The following is an 11,430-nucleotide window of genomic DNA, read 5'->3' on the forward strand; positions in this document are numbered from 1 at the left end:
AATTGTGATTTGGAGTTTGTTTTGCTGGGTCACTGTGCATGTTTGTCTGAATTCTTATCCAGATAAATATATATGTATGTTATTATATAAAAATAAACAGAATAGATTTTCTGGCTTCACTTCAGGCCCTCTGCACATTAACCAACAATTGTAAGAAGATTCTGTCTTTGATATCATTTAAACAACTTTTGTAGATGTTTAGCATACAGAAAATAAAGAACTTGAGAGATGTATTTTCTTTTTCTCTCATAAATTCTGTTAGATGCCTAAAGACTGTGGAGTAATTAACATTGATTTAGAGTAAATATAAATTAACCTCATAATTTCTTAGGGGAAAGCTTGGGGAATAAAAGCTTGTTAATAGCGCTAGAAAAATGTTCTGATTTTCCATGGATATAAATTTTACGGTCAAGGAATGGGAGTAAGAAGGAGGGTTATACATCAAACACTGACATTCTCTTTCATCTAACAGGTTTTGTCTTTCTAGCTTTCAACATCAAGAGCTAAAGACAGACCCTAATGACTGCGATTAAGATATGGCCTCTTACATCAGGGCTGAAAGTTGTGCCTGGTTATTTGAAGACGAATAATAAAAACTGCATAACTGTATTTTACTTGGCTAGAACTCTCCTTACATTAACCAACACACTGCAGAAAAATTATGGGGTAATGAAATTTTATACGAGGGCTTTTAAACATAAACCGACTGTATATTACTAAAAATTTATGGTTCATTTATTCAACTACTGTAGTGTTATTCTGGCCAGATCAAACATTTGGCTAGTAGTCTAGGACTTGATTTTTTTTTTTAGAGGACAAAAGTAATCAATAAGAAATAGTGGTGTTCTCAGGGCTGTAGTCAGCATGACCTCTGTCTGTTGTGTATTCTTCTGTTCAGCTATAAAAGATTCATGGGCCTAGATTTTGAGCCCACAGGAAATCTGTTTGCTTCAGTGGAATAAAGAAGGAACAGTAATTATTTTTACCAGTGTATTCAAGCACCTCTCTTTAATTAAAATGCAACTTAAATGGGCCTATACCTGGAAAATTGGACCAAAAGTCTAGTCTCTAAAGTAAATATTTTAAACATTTCACTCACAGCTACAGTTAGGATGGAATTCACTTGGGAAAAAATACTCAGCTTTGCTCATTGGCCATTTCTAGGATCTAAGTGTGTCTTTCCAAGATGTAAATGTGAGACTATAACAGTGTTAATTAGAGCTTTTGATCAGAATTTAAGAAAGACAAACTGAATATCAGACTAAAGAACGGTATAGCTCAGACTGTGGTCCTAAAGGATGCTTGGGGAAGGAGAGCAATAAACAAGGCAGGTGTGTCCCTGATCTATCTTGCAGCTTGCATACACCCTCATCTGTCCCAAAGCCATTTCTAACAGTTAGCAGATTTATCCACTAACTATAGTGGATATGGAGCCTATGGAGATTACAGACTTCGTTATGTGGATTTAAAGCAAAAAATATCACATTCTTCATTTCCATTTCTCTTTCTTCAAGGAAAGAGACTATATTTTCTTTTCTTGCTTCACTATCTCATCACCTGCCACCTTCCTCATTAGATATTCAGGTGAACTGATGGGAAGGGTTTTGGCTTCAGTGTTCCTGCTTCCTTCTGCCAGGAAGAAGTTCACTGTTCACTGAATCACATCCCAGATCAGGTTGAATTTGAATATCACCCATAACAGACAGATGCATGAAGCATTATCACAATATGTACTCCTGCCTGCCGTGGTGATGGGATGGTGAGACTATGACTGTGATTCTTTTGGGACTGCATTATCCAGGTGCAGAGCATCCATGTGCCCTAAGTGCTGAGGTGTGAGGGAAAGGAAACTCGAGAGGGAATTTATATTGCAGGTTGTGTAATGTGGTGATTCTGAGGCCACAAAAAATAAAATTATCTATGGTACGGCATTTTGAGTCTTAAACTCTAGGGTACAACTTGTGTCTATTAACTCTGAAACCTGTCGTCTACTTCGGAGTCTACAAAGTGAACATGCTCAAGTGCGTGCAGCCACATAAATCTCTACCCTTGTAGACAAAACTGCAGTCCTGCGGTCCAAGCTGAAGCTATATATCTAAAATGAGGGAAGGTGCTCTTCCTGTCCTGGTTCCTTGCCTGATACACTTCAGTGATTTTAAATACAGCTCCACAGCCACATAAAATATTTTTTTGGCGAGCCTGAATAAGGATGTATGTAGAGAAAAATATTATGATCTGTCAATTCAAGTTGCATATAAACTCTTCTGAAAATTGAATTTGCTTAAATGTCAAAGCCAATTTACGTGGGATCAGGAGCTCTGTGTTTTGAAGGAAGTTCATGTCAGGACAAACTTGCTTTCCAAATATTGTTACAAACCTAATACAAAGGTTCAAGTTGATTCCCCTTCTCCTGGACTTGTGCTGGCTTGACTGAATGGGACCTGGTGACTGCTCTCTAATTACTCCCAGGCAGACTTTCCTAGCAGGGGAGCACTTTGAAAATGTCACAGATAGTCATAATATTTGAAATTGCTTGCACTATTAAACACGTGGTGTTTATTAAGGAGCATTAAAGAACACCAATAAATGGCTTCTGTGCAGCTTGAGACCTGGATGTACCAGAGACAAATATTTATCGCAACATCAAGAGATTTTAATGGCTGAATATATGCTAGAAGTAAACATGCCTTTATGCAAATAATTTGTTGGTCAAGTGTGAGCCAGGGCTAACCTTAGGTCTGTTTCCTGTTGGATATTAGTGGCTTTCCTTGTTGCTTTGCCTCTTTCTCTCCCCTCCCATGCTAACCCAAACTGTTTGCACGAGGTCTGCCAGAGTAGCCCTCATCTGTGTGCTTATAAAAGGCCTTTTGTGCATCTTTTCTGCTGGATTCATCCCCAGACACTGATGCAATGAAAATATTGTCAATGCCGTGCTGTGTAACAGTGGCTCTCAAGGCGCGTCCTGCGGAGCTGGTGGTGGAGCTTGGAGGCGAGCTGGCTGCCCAGATGGTGCTGGCTCCTTCCCCTTCCTACTCACTACCCAGATACTGAGAAGCAGCTTAGAGTATGTTGCAAAGAGTAATCTTCTATTGCTTTACAAGAACCTAATGAAAAGGGGTAACCAGATTCATTAAGCTGGACTGCGGTGCTGGGGATTCACTGTGCTTGATTTTTGTTTATAAGGATTAACATATGAGCTAGCTCCCCTAATTCCTTTTGGAATGAATGGGGAGCAGTAAACACTTTAAAGTGGGCTTTCCGCAACCTTGTTTAGCTGTCTGCTATGGGATGAAAGTGGATGTAAGCTAGAAGTGCTTGTTCGTTTCCATTAACTGGAAGTGTGTGCTGCCTGGCTCAGGTGTAGCTGTCCACATCACAGGGGATACCAGCCCCTGTCTCTATAGCTTCTTTGGAGAAAACCTAATATATATTTCTTCCTTGTAGATGCTCTTCAGGAACAGAAAAGGAAGCTAAAAATCACTTAGGACTAAAGTGAGTGAAGTTCTAATGCGATGAAAATGCTTGCAAAGCCGTGCTGTAGAGTGTCCTCTACAGCTCACTAATATCCAGGTTAAGCTGTGTTAACAAAAAAGACTGAGTCTAAGAAAAGAAATTAGTCATAGCGCTGTTTTGTTTCTTGATGTTGGTGCTATAGAAGTTACAGCAGCTTTAGAATTCAGACACTGTTTTCATTAAAATACAGTTTCAAACCCACTGGTGCATCATTTATTCCTATACAGAGTAAACATTGAATCATGAGACACTAGAGAAAAAAGAATTGCTAGTTTTTGCAGGTTAAAGCCAGTTACCTAGTAATGTCATCTGTGACTAGACTAGGATTAATTCTGGATGGAGAGAGAATACTGGGATCTGTTTTCAGGAAATATCGGTATTTTTCATTGCAGCAGCAAACATGGCTTTTTGAATGTCTGTTTTCCTTAAAGGAACACATGATATATCAAGGAACTATCAAGCTTGTGAGAACTGCTTCATTTTTTCTTTTCACTAGTGTAAATATTTGCAGAAAGTTTTTTTCCCTGATTATTATAAACACTGATCAAGAAATCAGTGTTTGTAAGCCTGAAAATCCTACAAAGGTCTCAAATGAATATAATACAGGCTTTATGCACTTACTGAGTATCTATGTGTTATTTCTTTTTCCTGTTGAAATCTGAAAAAAGGTTAGTTACACAGACTGTGTCTAGTACAGACTTTTCTTGGCATTTTATATATATATGTGTGTGTGTGTACATATATATATATATATACATACATATATATAGGCAGTTTACTTAGAAATGCATTGTAAATGAGTATTCTTAACTTCCCTGTAGCTTCCTGCCTGACGTTCAAGCAATCACAGGACAATCCATCATCAAAATTCTTGATTCATATTCTGATTGTAGGAACATCTATGCCATTTAAATACATTTGCTGTGTTCATTATGTATACAGATGCGTGCATATTATGTATACAGAGATATGCATTAAACAAATGTGCTCCATTTAAATACATTTCTCTGTCTTGTCTGCTTGTGATATTTTTACAAACTGGTCCAGGTTTCTATAAGCAGCTTTTCAAGGGGAAATTCTGAGCAGCCAAACAAAATGGATGAAATGAACCTGATCTCAGCACTTCATTTGAGCTAAACGGAGGCCAAAGTATTTGCTGTGTTGCCTGGTCAGATGTTTTTTTAAGCAGACTGAAGACTAACCAGTGTTAGACTATAATAGCTGTCTAGGAACAAAATCAAGTTATTAACAGAAGCCCATTATCTGCAGCACCAGAAGGAAAGCTGTTCAGACAGCTATTGCATTTCAGCAGCAGGGCCCTTCTGCTGCAGGTGCAGTGAGGTTTGTGAGCGGGCAGCTCGTACAGAGCAGGCAGCCCCTGTCCCTCTCAGGATTTTGCTAAGGCACAGAGCAAACAGTATGGATGTTGCAATTAAAAGTGTAGTCCCCTCTTCACTTCTACCCACCCTGGCAAGAAAACCAAAAGAAACACAAAGAGTATGAACGTATTCTCCTCTGCACATTTTACAGTCAGTTTACACAAGGATAAAGTTGCCATAAAATTCTTTCTTCTGCAGCGGAAGGTTTGGCATGTGTTTGCTCTGTTTCACTGGGGTGTGATGTTGGGCCATGAACCATCAGGGCAAAAAGGTACTTAGGCAGTGTGAACCACCTACTGCCTCACCTAGGAGGGAACACTGTACACGGACAGAAGCTGGGAACACCATGTCCATGCTGTTAAAGCAGGCTGAATAGAAGAAAAACAATGGAAAATACAATCTTTTATCTGCTGCAGGCTGTTGTCGTGAGTGACAAAAGCAAATATGCTTAGCTGCCTTGTCTGCTGGTAGCGAACAGCACTGCTGCCTGACACTGCTTCCCATTGCTGTTTCCTGCAGCATGGGAGGGATGTGGCTGGTATTGATGTGAACTGGTAGCTGTAGCCTGAATTGAAGAGCCTGAGGAGTTCCTGCAAGTTACACGCAGTGCTGACAGGACCCCAGAGCAGGGATGTATTACAGCTACAGAGAAAATGAAAGTTTTCCACATATATGAAGAAAAACTGTTCGACTGCCTTCAAAAATGCAGTAAAGAGATGAGACTGAACCATAGTTACCTACTGGTGCTGATGGAGGGAGCCCTGGCTTGCCATTTAATTTTCATCTTTTCAGTCCTGTAGCACTGAGAAATGTAAGCTGACAGCACAATACAGAGAGTTCTCGGAGGCTTAATGTGTTAGTGTCAAATGAAACAAAACCTGAGATTAGCTTTTTAAAGGATTTTGTCTGCTGCAGATAAGAACTGAAAGGCTTTTATAGATGAGCTCTGTTGAATACGACGTTGGGGAAGGAAAAGGGGAGATGAGCATCAAGGAGGAATAGCAATGGAGCAACCAAGTGGATCAATGGGTGGTAACCATAAAATGGTGTGTTTGCCTATATAATTAGTACCTGCTTGTGTTACAGAAACTCAAGGTAATTTACTTAGGCTGCAGACCCGGTTTTAACTTGAGAAGGATAAAAAATAACTTTCTAAGGCCTAGAAAAACATGAAATTATTATAATATTCTACTGGATTCTAGGTTTGCTGGCCCTTTTTTTCTGCTTTTGAGCTGCTTCACTTAATATTATATAACTAAATATTACTTTAACCAGGAGAAGTATATTGTTTTATAGAAAAAAACTTTCAATTGGAATGGAGGAGAGGGACCAGGGGCTGGCTGACTGTGCCCATAAGGTAAAACAGTTCCTGTAAGGAAGCTTGGGAAGCAGCTCATGCATAGCAGCTGGGTGGCTGGGGTTGCATCCTTGAACACAGGAGGAGGCAACTCAGCTTCAGGCTGGGTTGGGGGTCTTGATTGTTGCCAGTAGCCTTCAGCTGCGTGCTGCTGGTCCCTGAGGTTTCTTGCACAAGGTATTTATGCAGTTGCTGCCTTTTTAATGTTAATGAGAAAGAAGAACATTGTTTGAACAGCAGTGAGTTTTGAGTGGCCAGGTCACACAGCTGGCTCAGCTGGCAGAGGGGAGCAGGCAAGTTCCTTGAGTGGCAGGGCAGCACCGAGCACACTGGGGCAGGAAACCTCCATCCAGCAATGCTGAAGCTAGGAGAAAACTCATTTCTACCACCTGTCTGTGAGGACTGTGCTGTGAATCAAGGCAGAACATCAGGAGAGCAGGAAAAAGTTCATCTTTTCAGATCTGAGATGGGTGTTTGTATCACAGAAGTGTTCATGAGCCATGCTGGAATGAAAGGATGTAATGCTGTTCTTGTTTTAATTGGTGTTTATGTTTCAGTAGGTAGCTTGGCTTTTGACAAGCAGTCTTCTTCCAAGCAAAAACTGTTTTGTTAGAAAGTCCCCAGGCAGTGGTAGTAAAGTCAGCACGCACCGGATTACTTACTATGGGTACCTTCTGTACCGTGCCATATCAATCTTCTGAGGAGCAGCTGGTGGTTTCGCCAAGGCGTGTGTGCCCTGGCACAGGCTTAACAAGTCACCCTGTGGGGAAATTGCGATTTCATAAAGGCTTCTGCATCTCGGTGTCTGATATGCATAGCGCAAGTCTGTGCTGAGCAGATGGTTTTCCAGACGTCCTTGCATTGAAAAACTGAGTCTGTCTTTCTGGAGGGTGGACTCTGCAGTAGTATCTATATGGTTTGTGAAGCCACCAGGGAAAGTGTTTTCATTTATACTATTGCTTCTAAAGTACCTATGTGCTTCAAAAACTGCCAGCTGCATTGGAGACCCACACCTAAGTCCATTTCTCTGGCTGCGTGCAGATAAGGGAGGGATGCTTTTACCTAAATGTAGGAGACAATCTCATTTCATTTTGTTATTGCTTCATTTCTCGTAGTTTTTCTGGTAAAATTGGGATATTTTGTAGAGGTTACTATCTGGGTTAAGTAGTTAACAGATGATGCTATTTACAAAACTCATAAAAGCTTAACCTGCGAAAATACCACAATGAATAAAAATAACCTTTCTTGCATTTAATTTTCATTTGATATTTACTTTTCTTTCTTTAACCTTTATTTATCTCGAAGTCCAGAGCTTCATAGCTAGTTTACAATTAATTAAATACTTAAGCAGAAGTCAGTATGACAGTGTCTCGCCAATCTAGTTCTTATGTAACTTTAACTGTCAAACAAGGTGAAATGTTTTAACAGAACACCATAATTCAGCAGGTAATATGAGGAAGCTAAGTTACCACATGCAAATTGCTTGTTCTTCTGAATACTTGCATGTGATGACTTCTGAATGCCTGATTTCTGAGGGGTTGTCTGCAGCAGACTCCCAGCCTCAACTGGCACTTAATGCTGATTTTGTTAAAAAGCATTTAGTCCTTCTAAGAACACTTAAATTCAGAATTAAAGTGGCCTTTGGTCAGCTTACCATGAATGTCAATTATGCTAAAGTGAAAGAACATTTTAATCCCAATTAAAATACAGAGTTTCTGCCCCAGGAGTTTAATGTGCAATGGCTTTCCTGCTGCAGATGAACGCAGCATCCAACATATGGACAGATGCACTAATTACTGCTCAGTGAATGAGACTGAATTTGCAAAGCAGGACTAACCAGAGGTAACTGCTTGTGTGCATACCCTAAGAATTAAACACTGAGTCAGAGGGGTAAATTATCTTCCATTTTCAGGGTGGCAGGAGGATGGATGATCTGCAAAGTTGTTCAAGTTAAGCTCTAAATCCACAACCTCTCTCCGCTTCTATCTCATCTGTGTGTTGATAGCACTCACTAATTTAAACTGACTTTCTTTACTGTTCCCAAATAGATGAGCTTTCAGTCTCAGCACTCTCATTGTCTGTGAACTTGTTTGTTTTCTTCGTAGGAAAGTGTTATTTCAGATACCTCATGTTGGTTATTTCCCTTAACAAATAACTGTCAATCAAACGCTAGTTGAAAGGGACAGGCTGTTCCAAGAAAACAGCTCTCCTGAAATTCCTGTTTTCAGTCTGTGCTGTCACTGAGGGAGCCTGGGATTGCTTGGAAGATGAATTTGGAGAGAAGCAGTCCCAAAACAGAGCAGGGGAGCTGGCACCCAGCTCTACTGACAACACTTAAACTACCAGCTCCTTTTTTAGCATAGCAGAAACCCCATCTGCTTCCAAAATTAAAGTGTACACAGATAAAATGCAGCTTTAGCAAATTTGATGTAAGGGTGGTGTAGCCATGAAAATTCAGTTTTCAAATATGCATTTCTTTAGCAAAACTTACAAAAATTGTATTTCGAAATATAAGCACTCTGCAAGTCCTTGTTTTAGTGCTGGAGCTTATGCTGCTCTATGTCATGGTCACTTTTTATTTGATTCCCCACATCTCATGGTAGCTGTGAAATGAGGAGGCATCTGGTTCTTTCAGGGTTTTTCAGTTGATGCAGAAAAACCTTTCAAGCCTCTTCAGTAAACAGATTTTTGAAAGGGCATCTATGTAGGTCATGTCTTTTATTGCCAAACATCAAAGTATTTTAACTCCATGATGGCATGCAAGGGGTAACCGCAGCTGGCTTGTGATGTCACCTCAAAGTGAGATCAGTGGCAATGTCTTCTGCTAAAACTAGAGACCATTTCATCCCTTCCATGGTTCCTCCTCTTCCAGGCAGGATAAATCAGTGCTACGTTAGCTAAAGGTAATGGAGTTCCAGTGACAGAAAATCATTTGGAGGTGATGGTGGTGAAGGGAAATTAAGGCCAAAAAGTAGATTTCATGCTTCGTTTGAGAGATGCAATGGAGAAGGAAGATAATCCATCCAGTTATCCTGTCCATCTATAACTGAAGACTTTTTCCATGAACCAGCTAATATTTGTGTTTCCTTAAATAGTCTTTTGATGTTTCAAGATTCCCTTCTTTTACTCTAGAACAGAAGGATTGCATATAGTTTGAACTTCCCAGGTATAGCCGGGGAAACTAACACAAGTATTTTTCTGAAGATATTTGTTATAAAAAACCTGACTTGCAATAGTTATCCACTGGCAAATGGTCAAAAATACACAGAATATTTGGAAGCTGACAAAGAAAAAACCAGCAACAGCAATGGTACGAGTAGAATAAGCCAGCAGAAAACCAAGCAGTTAAAGGAACAAGAGGAACGTGAACAAACCCAGCTGAGGCAAAACACCCTCCAGAAACAAAGCTGGAGAAACAGATAGAACATTAGCAAATTGGTGGACAACAGGATGACCATGAGCCAGCACTGTGCCCTTGTGGCCAGGAAGGCCAATGGCATCCTGGGGTGTATTAGAAGGGGGGTGGTTAGTAGATTGAGAGAGGTCCTCCTTCCCCTCTACTCCACCCTGGTGAGACCACACCTGGAATATTGTGTCCAGTTCTGGGCCCCTCAGTTCCAGAAGGACAGGGAACTGCTGGAGAGGGTCCAGCGTAGGGCAACAAAGATGATTAAGGGAGTGGAGCACCTCCCTTATGAGGAAAGACTGAGGGAGCTGGGTCTCTTTAGTTTGGAGAAGAGGAGACTGAGGGGTGACCTTATTAATGTTTATAAATATATAAAGGGTGAGTGCCACGAGGATGGAGCCAGGCTCTTCTCGGTGGCAAACAATGATAGGACAAGGGGTAATGGGATCAAGCTGGAACACAAGAGTTTCCACTTAAATTTGAGAAAAAACTTCTTCTCAGTAAGGGTGACAGACACTGGAACAGGCTGCCCAGGGAGGTTGTGGAGTCTCCTTCTCTGGAGACATTCAAAACCCGCCTGGACATGTTCCTGTGCGACCTCACCTAGGTGTTCCTGCTCCAGCAGGGGGATAGGACTGGATGATCTTTTGAGGTCCCTTCCAATCCCAAACATACCGCGAAACTGTGAAACTGTGAAATTTGTAAATGGCTTAACAATTGGGATGAATTTTAGGAGAGTGTGTATAACATTTATCAGTCTGTTCTTATCTTTCTTTCTTTAGTAACGCTTCCGCCAGATTCACTGAATAATGCCTTGTCCTTGCCAGTTAGCATATATACATAGGCATCCCATGCAAAAATTAAGTCCAGAGTTTTGCATCTGCTCAGGTCCTTCCCCTGCCCATTACTGGCGCTGTACATGCAATGGCCCAGTGATCTCCAGCACTGACTTGCCCTCTGCTTTATTCTCCTCAGCAGAGCTGCTTATAGCCTGGTTGGATTCAAACATCTTCATTTCCTTTATGTAATTTTGAGGGGTCCAGGCTTTTCTGGAGGTGGTGAGACTCCAGCCAGGGACAGGAGCAAGCTCTGAGAGTACACTTCATGCTGGAAGACGATTAAGGTGAACAAGCAGCACAGGGGTAATCTGGTTTTCCTGTTCAGATACAGAGTCCACTGTCCTTTGGATCAGCTCTAGGAATCAGTCACAGGAAGAGAATAAATGTTCATGATACTAAATTTCAGGTTTAATCTCCAGTAATAAATGTTTCATTTGCTGTCTCCCCCTCCTTTCTTCTTTTCTTGTCAGTCTCATGAGAGGTCTCTGTCTTGCGTATTTCAGTCTCACAATGCAAGAAAGACCAAGGACTTTGTGGGGTGTTGGAGCATAATGAAAAGGACTATTATGGGCTGCTACTGTTGTTTCTCTGTTAATAAAGAATTAGCTATTTGAAGCAAAGGACATTGTATGGAGTCTCACTATGCAACAAAGTTATCAAGGAGAAATAACGTAGCAGACAATGATTGTTTCATAACTCATACAGAAGGCTATGATTAAATCTCATGATATGATTTATTGAATTCTGAGAGGGAAAAAAAAAAAGGGAAGGTACTGGAATAAGAAATACTGGATGGGCGATGATTTACAGACAATAAGAAACTGCATCTGTGCTTCTGCCTCAGGTGTCAGACTTGGTCATATTATAGATATGCTTTCTTCACTATCATTAAAGAGAAAATTAAAAGTCATTTCCATTTTTTTTCAGTATAATGGC

This window comes from Streptopelia decaocto (genome assembly GCF_964273445.1).
Source record: "Streptopelia decaocto genome assembly, chromosome: 4".
In the NCBI taxonomy this organism is placed as follows: domain Eukaryota; kingdom Metazoa; phylum Chordata; class Aves; order Columbiformes; family Columbidae; genus Streptopelia; species Streptopelia decaocto.